At 46.9% G+C, this 18,547-nt stretch overlaps 1 long non-coding RNA gene across 1 annotated transcript; it reads left to right on the top strand.

Moving 5' to 3' along the window:
• The first annotated feature begins 9,820 nt into the window (after positions 1–9,820).
• LOC129640708 (uncharacterized) lies at positions 9,821–16,816 on the top strand. The gene is made up of 2 exons (XR_008708921.1): positions 9,821–10,594; positions 15,891–16,816. It is a non-coding gene; the product is annotated as an uncharacterized LOC129640708 (long non-coding RNA).
• Positions 16,817–18,547: the final 1,731 nt, after the last annotated feature.

Genomic DNA, 18,547 nt, shown 5'->3' with positions numbered 1-18,547 from the left:
TGGAGCTTGGTTTTGTTTTGTTTTGTTTTTTAATTACACCACCACATAATTTAAAGCTTTTACACGTTCTAATTATTCAGTTCCAAAACACCAAACTTTTATTGCACAGGGTCCTCATGAAAAGGCCCACGCAGCTGGACAGCCACAGATTCTGCCATGAAAGGGCAGCAAGGTGCCCTCCCCCCTTCTTTGCTGCCTGGGCGGCCACCAGGGTTTGAAATCCATGCACCCTACTAAGTTTCTAGGGTGCAATCCGTGGACCCTTCCCTTTCCCATCCCAGCAGGTGCTCAAGGGCCCGCTGGCTTACAAAGTGCCAGAAGCAGGGCTGGGCCAGCCGGCCAGAGTTCAGTGTTCTGTCCCTTGGACTTCCAGGGGACACTAGGCTGCTTGGAAGAACCGCGCAGACTCGGAGATTTTTCAGCAGAGGGGTGGAGCGGTAAAGGCCTTGACCCCAAAGGCAAGGCCTTTCTGCGACCGCCAGGTTGGGGAGCTCCGAGAATGTGCCAACAGAGGGCGGAATACTTGGTTCCCTGCTCCAAGCAGTCCCAGTTCCCTTACCTGTGGTCCGCAGCCCTCCACTGCACCCACGGGATGGCGATCCTTGGGGACCCAGGAGCGGACGAAATGGGCGTTCCCAGCCGCAGTTGCAACCCCCGAGAGCGCAACTGGGAACCCCTCCCCATCCCCCCCCATGAGCCGACCCCCGCCCCGCGCCCTCAGGGTTAGCCCCGCCACTGCCGCGCTCCCGGCGCGTTCCCAGCCTCAGTGGCGACCCCCGGGAGCACAACTGGGACCGACCCCCACCCAAAGCCATCGGAATCTCGACCCGCGCAGCCCGGGTTTACCCAGTCCCGGGTGCACTCCCGGCGCGTTTGCAGCCTCAGTGTCCACCTCTGAGAGCACAACTGGGAAGCCCGCCCCCACCCCCGCCAGAAGCCGACCCCCGCCCCACGCCGCCCGCGTTCGCCCCGCCCCTGCACGGTCCAGGTACCTTCCCAGCTTCTAGCGTTCACGCCCAGGTAGGAGCAGGATGTAGGAGTATGGGAGATGTGTCTGGAGCCTGACAGCCTCAGCTCCGCTCTGGCCTGCCCTTTGGACCTAGGAGCCAGGCCAACTTGCAGAGGGCTTAGGGCCCCATTGTATGCAAACTACCAAGGCCTACCGCAAGGAGAGCTCTGTCCGAGGGAAGGGAAGCTCCCCAGGCTGCATTCCCAAGCTGTTGTTTAGCCGCCCAGACTCAGCGCTGCACAGGGGTAATCAGGCTCTCTGTGCCCGCAGCTTCACACACAGGTGTGTCTCCGTAGGAATCAAGAAAGATCCTGACAGAGTGAGGTTCATTAGAGCTATACTAAAGAGCAAAGGCTTGTCCATGTGGTCTTGCCTTCCCCTGTGCCTTTGGGTCTCCAGGCTCGGCCCCAGCTCCGTGGAAACAACCCCTGAGAAAATATCTTCAAGATCCACTTTTCCCAGTGTCTGGGAACCGGGGTTCATAGGAGGAGAGAAAAGCACGCCTCCATAGGGAACGAAAAGGCAGCCCACCTGCCTGTGTTTTGAAGCCTCTATTTGGAAGGAATGGGTTAGCTTCTCCTAAAGGAGACCTCCAGATCTGCTCAGAAGTCGGTAATTCCAGAGGCAGGGTACTGATTCCTGACTGCCCTTTGCTAGCCTTGCAAAGATATTCCTAGATTCTAGAGTTATTTTCCATGAAGGAGCAGGCTTCGGGAATGTGTCAGACGGGACTGGCTCCTTATTGACCTCAGCTCAGCTATTGCCTTTCCATTCAAACTAGAACAAGGCCCTACTTTATGAAGGGTAAGGGTCTTCTTCTTTGCAAACTGCCAAGGGCTACAGCAATGAGACCTCTGTCAAGGTGAGGGAAGCCTAAGAGGATGGATTCTCAAGCAGGTGCTTTGCCACAAAGCATCAGCACCCCACGGAGAGAATCAAGCTCCCTGTGCACCAATGTTGGGAGTGTAGCTTCACACACAGAGTTGTCTCTATAGGAGCCAACAATGCTCCTGAGAGATTAGGTTCACTAAACCTCTCCTACAGAGCATAGACCTGTCCGTGTGGTTTTGCCTTCCCCTGTGATTTGGGTCCTCAAGGTCTTCCACACCTCCGGGGAAACAGTCCCTGAGAAAAGATCTCCAGGAACCGCTTCTCCGAGGCTGGGAAATGCTGTTCACATGAAGTAAGGCAAGCGAATCTCCTGCAGAGTAAAAGAGGCCTTACAGTCCCTGGAGGAGCAGGCTGCCAGAATGTGTGAAACCTGACTGTTGCCTTACTGGCCTCAGCTCCACCATTGCCTGTTCATCCGAGCTAGCACCCAGGCCTACTTGGAAAAGCGTTTGGGTGCAGATTTCTACAAAGTGCCAAGGGCTACAGCAGTGAGAATTCTCTCAGTGGTAAGGGAGAGCATTTTATGGATTCTCAAGCTGTTTTCTGAATGACAGCGTCAAAATGAACAGAGAGAATCAGGCTCTCTCTGCCCCTATGTTAGGTACGCAGCTTCACACACAGAGGTGTCTCTGTAGGAGCCAAGAATACTCCTGAGAGATGGGGTTCACTAGAGGTCTGCTACAGAGCATAGACCTGTCCATGTGGTCTTGCCTTCCCCTGTGCCTTTGGGCCCCGGGCTCGGCCCCAGCTCCGTGGAAACAACCCCTGAGAAAATATCTTCAAGATACGCTTTTCCCAGAGGCTGGGAACTGGGGTTCATAGGAGGAGAGAAAAGCAAGCCTCCTTCGGGCACGAAAGGCAGCCAACCTGCCTGTGTTTTGAAGCCTCTATTTGGAAGGAATGGGTTAGCTTCTCCTAAAGGAGACCTCCAGATCTGCTCAGAAGTCGGTAATTCCAGAGGCAGGGTGCTGGTTCCTGACTGCCCTTTGCCAGCCTTGCAAAGACATTCCAACATTCTAGAGTTATATTCCATGAAGGAGCAGGCTTCGGGAATGTGTCAGAGGGGACTGGCTCCTTATTGGCCTCAGCTCAGCTATTGCCTTTCCATTCAAACTAGGACAAGGGCCTACTTTATGAAGGGTAAGGGTCTTCTTCTTTGAAACTGCCAAGGGCTACAGCAATGAGACCTCTGTCAAAGCGAGGGAAGCCTAAGAGGATGGATTCTCAAGCAGCTGCTTTACTACAAAGCATCAGCACCCCACGGAGAGAACCAAGATCCCTGTTCCCCAATGTTGGGAGTGTAGCTTCACACACAGAGTTGTCTCTATAGGAGCCAAGAATGTTCCTGAGAGATTAGGTTCACTAAACCTCTCCTACAGAGCATAGACCTGTCCATGTGGTTTTTCCTTCCCCTGTGAGTTGGGTCCCAGAGGTCCGCCACACCTCCGGGGAAACTGTCCCTGAGAAAAGATCTCCAGGAACCGCTTCGCTGAGGCTGGGAAACGCTGTTCACAGGAAGTAAGGCAAGCGAATCTCCTGCAAAGAAAAAGAGGCCTTACTGTCCCTGGAGGAGCAGGCTGCCAGAGTGTGTGAAACCTGACTGTTGCCTTACTGGCCTCAGTTCCACCATTGCCTGTTCCTCCGAACTAGGACCCAGGCCTATTTGGAGAAGCGTTTGGCTGCGGATTTCTACAAAGTGCCAAGGGCTACAGCAGTGAGAATTCTCTCAGCGGTAAGGGAGAGCATTTTATGGATTCTCAAGCTGTTTTCTGAACGACAGGGTCAAAATGAACTGAGAGAATCAGGCTCTCTGTGCCCCTATGTTAGGTACGCAGCTTCACACACAGAAGTGTCTCTATAGGAGCCAAGAATGTTCCTGAGAGATGAGGTTCACTAGAAGTCTGCTACAGAGCATAGACCTGTCCATATGGTTTTGCCTTGCCCTGTGAGTTGGGTCCCCGAGGTCCGCCCCAGCTCAGGGGAAGGAGTCCCTGAGAAAAGATCTCCAGGGACCGCTATTCCCCCAGGCTGGCAAACGCAGTTCACAGGAGGTAACACAAGCGAGCCTCCTGCAAGGCAAAACAGGCCTTAGTCTCCCTGGACGATCAGGCTGCCAGAGTGTGTGAGACCTGACTGGTGCCTTACTGGCCTCAGCTCCGCCATTGCGTGTTTCTCCGAACTAGGACCCAGGCCTACTAGGAGAAGGGTTTGGGTATGGATTTCTAAATACTGCCAAGGGGTATAGCAATGAGAACTGTGTCACGGGTAAGGAAGAGCATTGTATGGATTTTCAAGCTGTTGTTTGAACGACAGCTTCAAAGCTGCACAGAGAGAATCAGACTCTGTGTCTCCATGTTCGGTACACAGCTTCACAGACAGGGGTGTCTCCATAGGAAACAAGAACGTTCCTGACAGAGTGAGGTTCACTAGAGCTCTCCTAGAGAGCAAAGACTTGTCCATGTGGTTTTTCTTGCCCTGTGCGTTTGGGGCTCCAGGCTCGGCCCCAGCTCCGTGGAAACAACCCCTGAGAAAAGATCTTCAAGATCCGCTTTTCCCAGAGGCTGGGATGTGGGGTTCATAGGAGGCGGGAAAAGCAGGCCTCCTTCAGAGAGCAAGAGGCAGCCAAGCGGCCTGCGTTTGGAAGCCTCTATTTGGAAGAATGGGTTAGCTTCCCCTAAGGGAGACCTCCAGATCTGTTCAGAAGTCGGTAATTCCAGAGGCAGGGTGCAGGCTCCTGACTGCCCTTTGCCAGCCTTGCAGAGACATTCCTAGATTCCAGCGTTATTTTCCATGAAGGAGCAGGCTTCGGGAATATGTCAGACTTGACTGGCGCCTTATTGGCCTCAGCTCAGCTCTTGCCTTTCCTTTCAAACTAGGACAAGGGCCCACTTTATGAAAGGTAAGGGTCCTCTTCTTTCCAAACTGCCAAGGGCTACAGCAATGAGACCTCTGTCAAGGCCAGGGAAGCGTAAGCTGATGGATTCTCAAGCAGGTGCTTTGCCACAAAGCATCAGCACCCCACGGAAAGAATCTGGCTCCCTTTGCCCCTACGTTGCGTGTGTAGCTACACGCACAGAGGTGTCTCGATAGGAGCCAAGAATGTTCCTGAGAGAGGAGGTTCACTGTTGGGGGCCAGAGTGAGGCACTCCGCCCATGGCAAAGGTCATGAGGAAGGAGGCTCGACATACGCAAAGGCGGGATCGAGCCTCAGGAGTCCCCCTGGAAATCCTCGAGCATCTACCCCCATAACCAGAGCCTGCCTACCTTACTACTTTGTGCTCTCACCTACACCTCTGACTTTACGGGGGGCTGTCCCCCACCACCTCTTTCGGAGAAGGAGTTAACCTAGAGCTCCAGTTGATAAAAACCCCTGGGTGTGACAAGAGTGTTTTAACCTACAAACTCCTCTGAAGGTTCCCTAGCCTGCCTGACAGGCTTGTCCGGCCACATGTGATTGCTCACAGCCTCCCAACCATGAGAGGCACGAGATGCTTTAAACCTTCTAAAAACAGGTTCCTTAGAAAAGTTAGAAAAGTATTAGTATAAGTATAATGGGCTGATTAGAAATCATATTGGTGAAGGGTTTTTCATTTGTTGAGCCAATGTTTACTGCTAAGTCTCCACATCCCCTGCCCTTATACACATTAATGAATATATAGAAGAAATAAGTATTAACCTTTGATATAAATCACGTTAGACCTTAGGCTAAGTAAATTCTTTCCTTAACTAAAACCCACTACACCCTCACCCTATAGGAATGTAACTTTATTTGGGTGGCGTCTGTTTTAAGAATAATCACCCCTGGAGAAATAAGTGTCCTGGTTGACTGACTGCTGTCACAAGGAGAGGGTCGTAAATTGTCAGCAGGCCCCCCGGCCAGAAGATGATGTAACACCCCTAAGACCTCTGTATACTTTTGTATGAAGCACCTGACTTTGATAAAAGTCAGGACTGCTGACCCCACGTGACTTTTGCATAACACCTCAGTGTATAAAAGTAGACCATGGAAAATAAAGAATTGGGATCAGTTTCTCGAAATACTGGTCTCCCCATGTCTCTCTCTCTCTCTCACTCTGGTTGAGTCTCCATCTGGAGCACGGAACCCACCAAGCTTACTAATTTTGCCTGGGCTTCTAAGATCCGACCGGGGAGGCCTCAGTGTCTCCTCTCCTTCGGGAGAACGGAAGGACGCCTGCAGCCTACGTAAGTGGTGCAAGCTTCTTGTCTTGAAGTTTTATTGGTCCCCCGCGTAAACCAAGCTACTCAGCCTCTTTTCTCCACTGAATTTTCCTACTGAGCTATCCTCATTTTATTACTCTTTATATCCTTAATTAACGTTTAATTAAGCAGTTGTTCCCTGACCCTCGCCTACGCCGTCTCTGCTTCAAATACCCTGGATCAGCTGGGGCTGGACCCCGGCAGTTCACTAGAGATCTCCTACAGAGCATAGACCTGTCCATTTGGTTTTGCCTTCCCCTGTGAGTTGGGTCCCCGAGGTCCGCCCCAACTCCGGGGAAAGAGCCCCTGAGAAAAGATCTCCAGGAACTGCTTTCCGCCCAGGCTGGGAAACGCTGTTCACAGGAAGTAAGGCAAGCGAGCCTCCTGAAGGGAAATAGAGGCCTTACTGTCCCTGGAGGAGCAGGCTGCCAGAGTGTGTGACACCTGACTGGTGCCTTACTGGCCTCAGCTCCGCTATTGCATGTTCATCTGAACTTGAACCCAGGCCTACTTGGAGAAGTGTTTGTGTGCCGATTTCCAGAAACTGCGAAGGGCTACAGCAATGATAACTCTCTCAGTGGTAAGGGAGAGCATTGTGTGGATTCTCAATTTGTTGTTTGAACGACAGCGTTAAAGCTGCACAGAGAGAATCAGGTCTCTGTGTCTCTATGTTGGCTATGCAGCTTCCCACACAGAGATGTCCCCGTTGGAGCCAAGAACATTCCCCATAGACTGAGGTTCACTAGAGCACTCCTAGAGAGCAAAGACTTATCCATGCGGTTTTCCCTTCCCCTGTGCGTGTGGGTCTCTGGGATCAGCCCCTGCTCCTTGGAAACAGCCTCTGAGAAAAGATCTCCAAGAACCTCTTATCCCCCAGGCTGGGAAGCGGAGTTCGCAGGAGGTGGGATAAGCAAGCTTCCTTCGGCAAGAAGAGACAGCCAACCGGCCTGTGTTTGGAAGCCTATATTTGCAAGGAATGGGTTAGTTTCTCCTGACCGAGACCGCCAGATGTGCTGAGAAGATAGAAATTCCAGAGGCAGGGTCGAGGTTCCTGACTGCCCTTTGCCAGCCTTGCAAAGACATTCCCAGATTCTAACGTTATTTTCCATGAAGGAGCAGGCATCGGGAATATGTCAGACTTGACTGGCGCCTTACTGGCCTCAGCTCAGCTACTGCCTTTCCATTCAAACAAGGACAAGGGCCTACTTGGTGAAGGGTAAGGGTCTGCTTCTTTCCAAACTGCCAAGGACTACAGCAATGAGACCTCTGTCAAGGTGAGGGAAGCCTATGCGGATGGATTCTTAGCAGGTGCTTTGCCACAAAGCATCAGCACCCACGGAGAGAATCAGACTCCCTTTGCCACTATGTTGGGTGTGTAGCTTCATGCACAGAGGTGTCTCTGTAGAAGCCAAGAATGTTCCTGAGAGATGAGGTTCACTAGAGCTCTCCTACAGAGCATAGACCTGTCCATGTGGTTTTTTCTTCCCTTGTGAGTTGGGCCCCCGAGGTCCGACCCAGCTCCAGGGAAACAGCCCCTGAGAAAAAATCTCCAGGAACAGCTTTGCGCCCAGGCTGGGAAATACAGTTCACAGGAGGCAAGGCAAGCGAGCCTCCTACAGGGAAAAAGAGGCCTTACTGCTCCTGGACGATCAGGCTGCAAGAGTGTGTGAGACCTCACTTGTGCCTTACTGGCCTCAGCTCCGCCGTTGCCTGTTGTTCCGAGCTAGGACCCAGGCCTACTTGGAGAAGGGTTAGGGTGCGGATTTCTACAAACTGTCAAGGACGACAGCAATGAGAATTCTCTTAGCAGTAAGGGAGAGCATTGTATGGATTCTCAAGCTGTTGTTTGAATGACAGCTTCAAAGCTACACAGAGAGAATCAGGCTCTCTGTTCCCCTATTTTGGCTGTGCAGCTTCACACACAGAATTTGACTCTGTTGGAGCCAGAAATATTCCTGAAAGACTTAGGCTCACCAAAGCTGTCCTCCAGAGCAAAGACATTGGATGTGGTTTTGCCTTCCCTTGTCAGTATGGGTCCCCTAGCTTGGCCCCAGCTCCGGGGATACAGCCTCTGAAAAAAATCTTCCAAGAAGCGATTTTCCTCCAGGCTGTTAAGCGGAATTCGCAGTTTGCAAGTTAAGGAAGCCTGCTTCGTGGAAGAGCAAGCAGCCAACTGGCCCTGTGTTAGGAAGCCTGTATTTGAAAGGAATGGGTTAGCTTCTACAGCGGGAGAACGTCAGATCCGCTCAGGGGACTGAAATACTAGAGTCAGGGTCGAGGTTCTCCCTTGTCCTTTGCGCACCTTGCAAAGACATTCCTAGCTTCTAGCGTTAGTGTCCCTGTAGTAGCAGGCTGCAGGAGCGTGTGATAAATGACTGCCGCGTTCCTGTCCTCAGCTCCGCTATTGACTTTCTATTCGAACTAGAACCCAGGCCTACTTTGAGAGGGGTTAGGGTCCAGTGTTTTCAAACTGCCAAGGGCTACGGCAATGCGAGCTCTGTCAGAGGTAAGAAAAGAGCAATTGGTTGGATTCTTCAGCTGCTGCGTGGCTGCACAGCTTCCGCGCCGCATGGAGAGCATGAGGCTCCTTGTGGCCCTATTTTGGGTATGCAGCAACATGCACACAGAATGTCTGTGTTCACTTATGTACAGGCTTATGAACACTAGAGCTCTCCTACAGAGCAAAGACCACTCAGTTGGCTCCAAGAGATACCTGTCGCGACTCGAGAAGAGAGTGGAGTCCTTTGCTTCCCCTCGAGATGAGGCCTGACTCCCCGGGTGAGTATGGAATGCAACCCCAAATCCCTGTTGCCTATGGAGAGGAACATTAAGTCCTGGATACAAGCCTAGATGAGGTCTAGTTTGCCCTTCAGTGAATGGAGCCCAATCCACAGCTCTCCCTGGCAACTCGAATGGAAGATTAGACTTCCTGGGCCAACACAAGAGGAAGCCTGAATTCCCCGTCGTAACTCGAGAATCCCACCGCAACTCGAGAAAAACCACGTGCTTCCCTCGTCATCGCAAGATGAGGCCCTTTGTCCGCTACAGCATCTCAAGAGAAGTCCCACGTTCCATCCTGAAGTGCGAAACGGTACTTGGCACCCTTGATGCGACCCCAAAAGTTCCGCGACATACCAGACTCACTCAAGGGTGTTGGGGGCCGGCATGAGGCACTCCGCCCATGGCAAAGGTCATGAGGAAGGAGGCTCGGCATACGCAAAGGCGGGATCGAGCCTCAGGAGTCCCCCTGGAAATCCTCGAGCATCTACCCCCATCACCAGAGCCTGCCTACCTTACTACTTTGTGCTCTCACCTACACCTCTGACTTTATGGGGGGCTGTCCCCCACCACCTCTTTCGGAGAAGGAGTTAACCTAGAGCTCCAGTTGATAAAAACCCCTGGGCGTGACAAGAGTGTTTTAACCTACAAACTCCTCTGAAGGTTCTCTAGCCTGCCTGACAGGCTTGTCAGGCCACATGTGATTGCTCACAGCCTCCCAACCATGAGAGGCACGAGATGCTTTAAACCTTCTAAAAACAGGTTCCTTAGAAAAGTTAGAAAATTATTAGTATAAGTATAATGGGCTGATTAGAAATCGTATTGGTGAAGGGTTTTTCATTTGTTGAGCCAATGTTTACTGCTAAGTCTCCACATCCCCTGCCCTTATACACATTAATGAATATATAGAAGACATAAGTATTAACCTTTGATATTAATCACGTTAGACCTTAGGCTAAGTAAATTCTTTCCTTAACTAAAACCCACTACACCCTCACCCTATAGGAATGTAACTTTATTTGGGTGGCGTCTGTTTTAAGAATAATCACCCCTGGAGAAATAAGTGTCCTGGTTGACTGACCGCTGTCACAAGGAGAGGGTCGTAAATTGTCAGCAGGCCCCCTGGCCAGAAGATGATGTAACACCCCTAAGACCTCTGTATACATTTGTATGAAGCACCTGACTTTGATAAAAGTCAGGACTGCTGACCCCGCGTGACTTTTGCATAACACCTCAGTGTATAAAAGTAGACCATGGAAAATAAAGAATTGGGATCAGTTCCTCGAAAGACTGGTCTCCCCATGTCTCTCTCTCTCTCTCACTCTGGTTGAGTCTCCATCTGGAGCGCGGAACCCACCATGCTTACTAATTATGCCTGGGCTTCTAAGATCCGACCGGGGAGGCCTCAGTGTCTCCTCTCCTTCGGGAGAATGGAAGGACGCCTGCGGCCTACGTAAGTGGTGCAAGCTTCTTGTCTTGAAGTTTTATTGGTCCCCCGCGTAAACCAAGCTACTCAGCCTCTTTTCTCCACTGAATTTTCCTACTGAGCTATCCTTATTCCATTACTCTTTATATCCTTAATTAACGTTTAATTAAGCAGTTGTTCCCCGACCCTCGCCTAGCCGTCTCTCCTTCGAATACCCTGGATCAGCTGGGGCTGGACCCCGGCAGGTGGCGCCCGAGACAGGATATTCCAAGGTAAGCTCCCTGCAATTAGGGTCATCAGCTCTATTGCTCCCCCATTCTCGGAACAACTGGGTCATCAGCTCTCTTGTTCCCCCACGGAGCAGTTTGGGTCATCAGCTCTACTGCTCCTCCCTCGGAACAGTTTGGGTCATCAGCCTTCTGTTCCCCCCCCCGGGACAATCTGGGTCATCAGCCCAATTGTTCTTCCAGTTCGGGACGGCTAGGACCCCACTCAAGGGTGCCGCGGACCCCCCTGTAGGATAGACAGGGCGAGAGGAGTGGGAAGTGTTGAAAGTGCTGAAGAGTTAGAGAGAAAAAACGGTTTCTAAAAAGGCTGACAAGAAAGGCCTGATCTTTTGATAGCTAAAAGCAAAATTGTCTATTATACTTAACTTTCTGACATGGTTAACACTGAAACTAAGAATGGCAACTCTTTATACAAGTAATCTTGAAACTTAAAGAGGGTACTGTTAATTTAGATACTTGGGTGAAGGTAAAAAAAAAAAACAACTAAAAACTTATCCTATAAATATGATTAAAAATGTTCTGGACCCTCGTCATGAGGCTGTGGGATAACCTATGGGAGAGGCTATCGCGGTGGATGATAGTGGGTCTCCACCTTCTGTGCAGATCATATTTTCTGCCATTGATGAGGAAAAGGAGGGAGACTGTGCTCTACCTCCCGAGGAGTGAGAGAGCTTACAGGACGCTGCGGCCGGGCGCCCTGGTGAGCCCCCTCTCCCTCTACACAAACCTTTAAAAATTTATCCAACAATTTCTGATTTAAGGCGACTACTCCACCTCCGCTTGCACCTCCCAGGGCCTAAGAATTCCCCAGTTTACATCCAAAGCCTCCCAGAGCATTGCCTAAGGTTGAACAAGATTAAAAGTTTTCTTTTAAACAAAGGAGCTTTTAAAGAATACACAATATACAGAGCCTGCTCCTTGCAAAAAACCCCCTCAGGGGGGCCTCACCCAAGCAAAAAAAAAAAAAAAAAGAGAAAAAGAAAAAAGTGAAAAAGAAAAAAGGAAAGAAAACAGAGAAAGATCTAAAGATAAAAAAAGAACTAAAGAGTGAAAAGGAGAGAGGAACGGAGAAATAAGGAATCAGGGAATGCAGCAAGATAGAAAAAGGAAAAAAGGAAGTTAGAAAAAGAGATACAGAGAGAAAGAGAGGGGGAGAGAGAGAAATAAAGTAAGAAGGAAAAAGGGGGAATGAAAGAGGGAAACAGGAAGGAAATGATAGAAAGTAAAAGAGAAGAGAAGAGGAAGGAAAAAAGATAGAGTGAGGGAAAGAAAACTTGAGAAAGATTTAGAGAAGAAGGAAAAAAAAAAAAAATCAGCAGAGGAGAGAGGAGAGGACTTAGAGGACACTGTGGCCTGACGCCCTGGCGAGCTACCTCCCCCTCTGCGCAAACTTTAAAAAAAAACTTATCCACCACTTTCTGATTTGGGGCGATAGCCGCCGCCTCCGTTTGCGCCTTCCAGGGCCCAAGAGTTCCCCACTTTGCCCCCAAAGCCTCTCAAAGTGTTGCCTAAGCCTGAAAAAGATAAAAAGTTTTTTAAACAGTGGAGCTTTTAAAACAGACTGCATGCACAATATGCAAAGGTGCTCCTTGGAGAAAACCCCCTCAGGGGGGTATCACCCAGGCTAAGAGAAAAGCAGAAAGGTAAGGGGATTTAGCAACAATATTAACCCTTGACAAGCCGGTTACTCCAATTCCAATGGGAGTGGCTGGCCCCCTACCTGAGGGCATTGTAGGACTTGTGCTAGGGCGTAGCTCGCTTTCTTTTCAAAAAATTTCGGTGGTGCACGGTGTAGTAGATTCTGATTATATTGAGAAATTAAAATTTTGACCCCACCGCCTACTAAAACTGTGCAAATTAATAAAGGTCAAACATTAACACAGCTTTTGCTTTTACCTTAGTATCAGACAGGAAAAAACTTGACTTCTCAGGGTAGGAGCCACAGAGTATTTGGATTTAGTGATCTAGCTTTTTGGGTGCAGGAAATTACAGCTCCAAGGCCTTTAAAAGATCTTTTAATTCAAGAAAATAAAATGTCAGGGCTATTAGACACAAGAACAGACATCTCTTAACATTGCTGGAAAAAACTGGCCCAGTTCCTGGCCCACGTATACTACTGAAAATGAGTTGGTGAGATTAGAGAAAGTGGTATGCAGGGTGGGAATGCTGTAGAAAAAAGGGTGAGGGAGAGTTTAAAACCTTGAGGAGTAGTGAGTTCCCCATTGCTGGAAGTATTCAAGCAAAGATTAGATGGTTGCTTGTCATATAAAAAGCTATTGACCAGATTTAGTTTACAAAACGATAATTGGAGAAGCTTATAAAGATGTTGTACAACACCTCTTTACTTGCTTCTCATATTTAAGTCTGCCAAAAGTTTTAAAAACTGCCCCTTTGAAGCGGAGAGATTGTTTACTAACTTTAAATGATTTCCAAAAATTATTAGGGGACATTAATTGGATACGCCCACATTTAAAACTGACTACTGCAGATTTAAAGCCTTTGTTTGATTACTTAAAAAGCGATCCTAATTCCAGTTCTAAGAAAAAGTTGACTAACGAGACAGAGACAGCTCTTGTTAAAGTAGATGAGACTTTAAATGATCAGTTAATTAGGATTAATAATACCAAAAGATGAGATTAAATTATTCTTGCCACAAAACATACACCTACAGGGTGCTTGTGACAAAAAGGCCTGTTGGTTCCATCTACCAGTGACCCCAAGAAAAATAGTTTTATCTTATCCCAGCTTGGTGGCACAATTAATTATAAAAGGAGGAAAAAAGAAGTGTGGAACTTTTTACAAAAAGAAGTAACAAATATAGTAATTCCATTCAATAAGGATCAACTGCAAGTCTTTTACAAAATAGTGATGATTGGCAAGTTGCCCTGATAGATTTCACGGGTCAAATTTTGTTTCATTTGCCCTCAAGCCCCCATAGTAGTTAAAAGTTCAAAAATGTTAGATTGGCAGTTTAAAGATACCTGTGAAACTTTCCAACCCTATGTAGTTCCTATGCTCTCCTTTACCCTATGGGAGAGGGACGTGCTGTCTCAAATAGGAAATACTCAGAGAAGGGTTTTCTCAATTTCTTAGTTATCAACAGGCGGGTACAATTAACAATACTATATATATTATTATTATAAATACATAATATAAATATATTTGCCTAATTGCAGTTTGCCTAATTAGATATGGGTATACATAATTCTATTTATAGATCTATACTTAACTAATTTGTATATAAATTAAAATGTATACTATATATGCATATTATATATATACTGTATAATTAAATGTATATTGCAGTAATATAATGTGTGTGTGGCTGATATTAATTGGTATGGATTGATGCTGTGATGATATATGTTCTATATACTGTATAATTATATTATATATGTGTGACATATATTATTGCAGTACATTGGTTTGTGTTGGTATTAGCTGTGTACGTATTGTATTGCTTTAATATATATTAATTAATAATTATAAAGATTAATTCAAGTATATTGATTTATATATATTAGATGTCAATAAGTTTATACTTGTTGCCATATATAAATACATATATAAATACATTTTGCATTTAGGCATATCTATATACCAAAATGAGATAAGGAGTTTATACATTTGTTATTTAAATTTATACAGAGACCTAAACTAAACATTAGACCTAAATTAACATATCCCTAAATTTATGTTGTTAAAATGTAAATTTTAAAAATTTAAAAAATTAAATTGACAACTGCTTGACAATTCTTTTACCATAAAACCCCCATAGGTGTAATTGGGGTAGCCAGACAAAAAATTGGTTTTATGGCAAAACGGCCCCCCTAGAGTGGGTCCATCTTCCCGCTCAAACTAAAAAAGTAGTGGCTTCTTATCCAGGATTGATAGCTACTTTGATATTAAAAGAAAAAAGCGGAACATTAAATTATTTGGTAAAGAGACATCAGAAATTGTAATTCCATATAATAAGAAACAACTTGATGCTCTTCTAATGTTTGAAAATTGGCAGATTGCTATAGGAAACTATTTTGGTCAAATTTTTGCATCATTTACCTTCACATGTTTTGTTGAATTTTATATCCAGACATCCAGTTATTTTTCCTGTCAGATGTAAACAATCTCCTATTCCAAATGCCCAGATAGTTTTTACTGATGGGTCAGCAAATGGTAAAGCCTCCATAGTCACTAAAAATCACCAAAAGGTTTTAGAAACATGGGAAACTTCAGGTCAAAGAGCTGAAATAACAGCAGTCATAGAGGCTTTTGCTATGTTTGCAGATGAGGAATTTAATCTTTACTCTGATTCTCAGTATATTGTCAGGTTGTTTCCACACATTGAAACAGCAGTTTTGCCTGAAAATAAAACTACCATATTTCATTTGTTAAGTAATTTACAGCAACAAATTTAGAAAAGAAAGAAAATATTTTTTATTGGACACATTTGGGCTCATTCCGGTTTGCCCGGCCCTTTAAATGCCTTTAATGATTTGGCTGACTTGTTAACCAGAAATACAGTGGCTACTGTGATTGAGGAGGCCAGAGCCTCTCACTCACTTCATCATCAATATGCTACTGCTTTAAGATATCAATTCCAAATTCCCAGAGAAACTGCTAGGGAGATTGTGCGCTCTTGCTTACACTGCCCCACTGTTTATAATAGTTTACCTATGGGAGTTAATCCTTGCGGTCTCAAACCTAACGTACTCTGGCAAATGGATGTTAACTCATGTCTCTTCATTTGGAAAACTGTCCTTTGTTCATGTAACTGTAGATACCTTTTCTCACGTTATTATTGCAACTGCTCGTACAGGGGAAGTAGTTAAAGATGTGATACAACATCTCTTTACTTGTTTTTCATATTTGGGCCTGCCAAAAGCTCTAAAAAACTGACAACGCTCCTGCTTACACTTCTAAGTCTTTTCAGGAATTTTGTATAAAGTTTCAAATTAAACATAATACTGTCATCCCTTATAATCCCCAGGGACAGGCCATTGTTGAAAGAGCGCATCAAACATTAAAAATCCAAATTCAAAAACTAAAAGAAGGGGAGTTTAAGTATAGCTCTTCCCATCAAATCTCCCCATCAAACATGCTCTTTTCGTAATAAATATTCTAAATACTAATCTGGCTGGAACTACTGCAATGCTTCGTCATTGGTGCCTAGAGCAATTAAATGCAAAACCATTATTCAAATGGAAGGACCTCTTCTCAGGACAATGGGAGGGTCCTGACCCATTATTAACTAGCGGTCGAGGATGTGCTTGTATTTTTCCAGAGGACGCAGATTCACCAATTTGGGTTCCAGACAGGCCAGGTTCGAGGCACGCGCTTGCTCGCCCCGCCCACCAGGCAGCTCTCGCCTCCGCACTTCCAGCCTCGCCCTGCACCCTCCTCGCTGCACCCCACGACCTAGAGCAAAGAAGTTTGTGCAGCAAGTGAGGGCCAGAGAGGAGAGCGCACCCGCAAAGTGCCATCCAGACCAGCGCGGCGCCCGCCAGCAGGGGAGACAAGATAAACATCGAGATCCCAGCGAGACTGACAGGGCTGCTGCAGCGTGAACTCCAACCAAAAAATAATTCTACTTATTCTGTTTTAGCTTGTCTACCCTCGCCTTATGTTTTCCTTTTTACTAATGACTCCAACAAACTTAATGTATTCATGAATTATTCAGGTGGACCTAACGTGGTAACTTGTGAACAATGTATGCTTTCATCTTGTTTAAACCCTCAATGTAATGTTTGCTCCTTTGTGGTGTTACAATGCCCATCCTATCTTATGGTGCCTATATAATAGCTATGGTCTTGCCGTGTTACAGCAACTACAGGATTTAATGCGATCGCGACGGTTTGTGGGCCTACTTATTTTAGGAATATCAGCTTTAATAGCAGCAATTAGTTCTGTTACTGCGGCAGCAATATCATTGACTCAACAAGTGCATACTGCCCAATATGTTGATACTATGTCTAAAAATGTCTCTTTAACTCTAGCAACTCAGGAAGCTATAGATAGGAAATTAGAGATGAGAGTAGACGCCTTAGAAGAAGCAATTATGCATATTGGGACTGAGTTACAGGCTTTAAAGGTGAAGATGGCTTTGACATGCCACACTGATTACAGGTGGATATGCGTGACATCTTTGAAGGTAAACGAGACAGATTATGAATGGGAAAAGATTAAAAATCATATCTCAGGTGTTTGGAATAGTTCTGATATTGGCCTGGACTTAGGGAAACTTCATAATCAAATACAGACCTTGGAACACTCTCGACTGGATTTTACCACCGCTGGAGCAGCTAATGACTTTTTTCACACCTTCTCTAACTTAATTTCTGGAAAAAACATTCTGTCTAATCTTCTCATAATCATTCTTCCTTGTATTGTCAGGATTCTTCGGCAGAACATTCAGAAGCTCGCGACTGAGCTGCATCTGGCTGTTTTAAGAAATAAAAAAGGGGGAGATGTTGGGGGCCGGCATGAGGCACTCCGCCCATGGCAAAGGTCATGAGGAAGGAGGCTCGGCATACGCAAAGGCGGGATCGAGCCTCAGGAGTCCCCCTGGAAATCCTCGAGCATCTACCCCCATAACCAGAGCCTGCCTACTTTACTACTTTGTGCTCTCACCTACACCTCTGACTTTACGGGGGGCTGTCCCCCACCACCTCTTTCGGAGAAGGAGTTAACTTAAAGCTCCAGTTGATAAAAACCCCTGGGCGTGACAAGAGTGTTTTAACCTACAAACTCCTCTGAAGTTTCTCTAGCCTGCCTGACAGGCTTGTCCGGCCACATGTGATTGCTCACAGCCTCCCAACCATGAGAGGCACGAGATGCTTTAAACCTTCTAAAAACAGGTTCCTTAGAAAAGTTAGAAAATTATTAGTATAAGTATAATGGGCTGATTAGAAATCGTATTGGTGAAGGGTTTTTCATTTGTTGAGCCAATGTTTACTGCTAAGTCTCCACATCCCCTGCCCTTATACACATTAATGAATATATAGAAGACATAAGTATTAACCTTTGATATAAATCACGTTAGACCTTAGGCTAAGTAAATTCTTTCCTTAACTAAAACCCACTACACCCTCACCCTATAGGAATGTAACTTTATTTGGGTGGCGTCTGTTTTAAGAATAATCACCCCTGGAGAAATAAGTGTCCTGGTTGACTGACCGCTGTCACAAGGAGAGGGTCGTAAATTGTCAGCAGGCCCCCTGGCCAGAAGATGATGTAACACCCCTAAGACCTCTGTATACATTTGTATGAAGCACCTGACTTTGATAAAAGTCAGGACTGCTGACCCCGCGTGACTTTTGCATAACACCTCAGTGTATAAAAGTAGACCATGGAAAATAAAGAATTGGGATCAGTTCCTCGAAAGACTGGTCTCCCCATGTCTCTCTCTCTCTCTCACTCTGGTTGAGTCTCCATCTGGAGCGCGGAACCCACCATGCTTACTAATTATGCCTGGGCTTCTAAGATCCGACCGGGGAGGCCTCAGTGTCTCCTCTCCTTCGGGAGAACGGAAGGACGCCTGCGGCCTACGTAAGTGGTGCAAGCTTCTTGTCTTGAAGTTTTATTGGTCCCCCGCGTAAACCAAGCTACTCAGCCTCTTTTCTCCACTGAATTTTCCTACTGAGCTATCCTTATTCCATTACTCTTTATATCCTTAATTAACGTTTAATTAAGCAGTTGTTCCCCGACCCTCGCCTAGCCGTCTCTCCTTCGAATACCCTGGATCAGCTGGGGCTGGACCCCGGCACAAGGGGAACACCGAGGTTCCCGGCACCACTTCATCTGAGACCCTTCTCCTCTCCTGATTGCGACAGGAGGGTCGACTCCCCTTCTCTGTCTGCAAGGGGTTCCCGACCTTCCGGGCGCACCTCAGGATGAGGCCGGTCTCATGAGGAAGTTCGAGACATAGCCTCGTGGGTGGTG

This window comes from Bubalus kerabau, unplaced genomic scaffold, assembly GCF_029407905.1.
Source record: "Bubalus kerabau isolate K-KA32 ecotype Philippines breed swamp buffalo unplaced genomic scaffold, PCC_UOA_SB_1v2 scaffold_36, whole genome shotgun sequence".
In the NCBI taxonomy this organism is placed as follows: Eukaryota; Metazoa; Chordata; class Mammalia; order Artiodactyla; family Bovidae; genus Bubalus; species Bubalus kerabau.
This window is presented reverse-complemented; position numbering and strand designations above follow the sequence as displayed.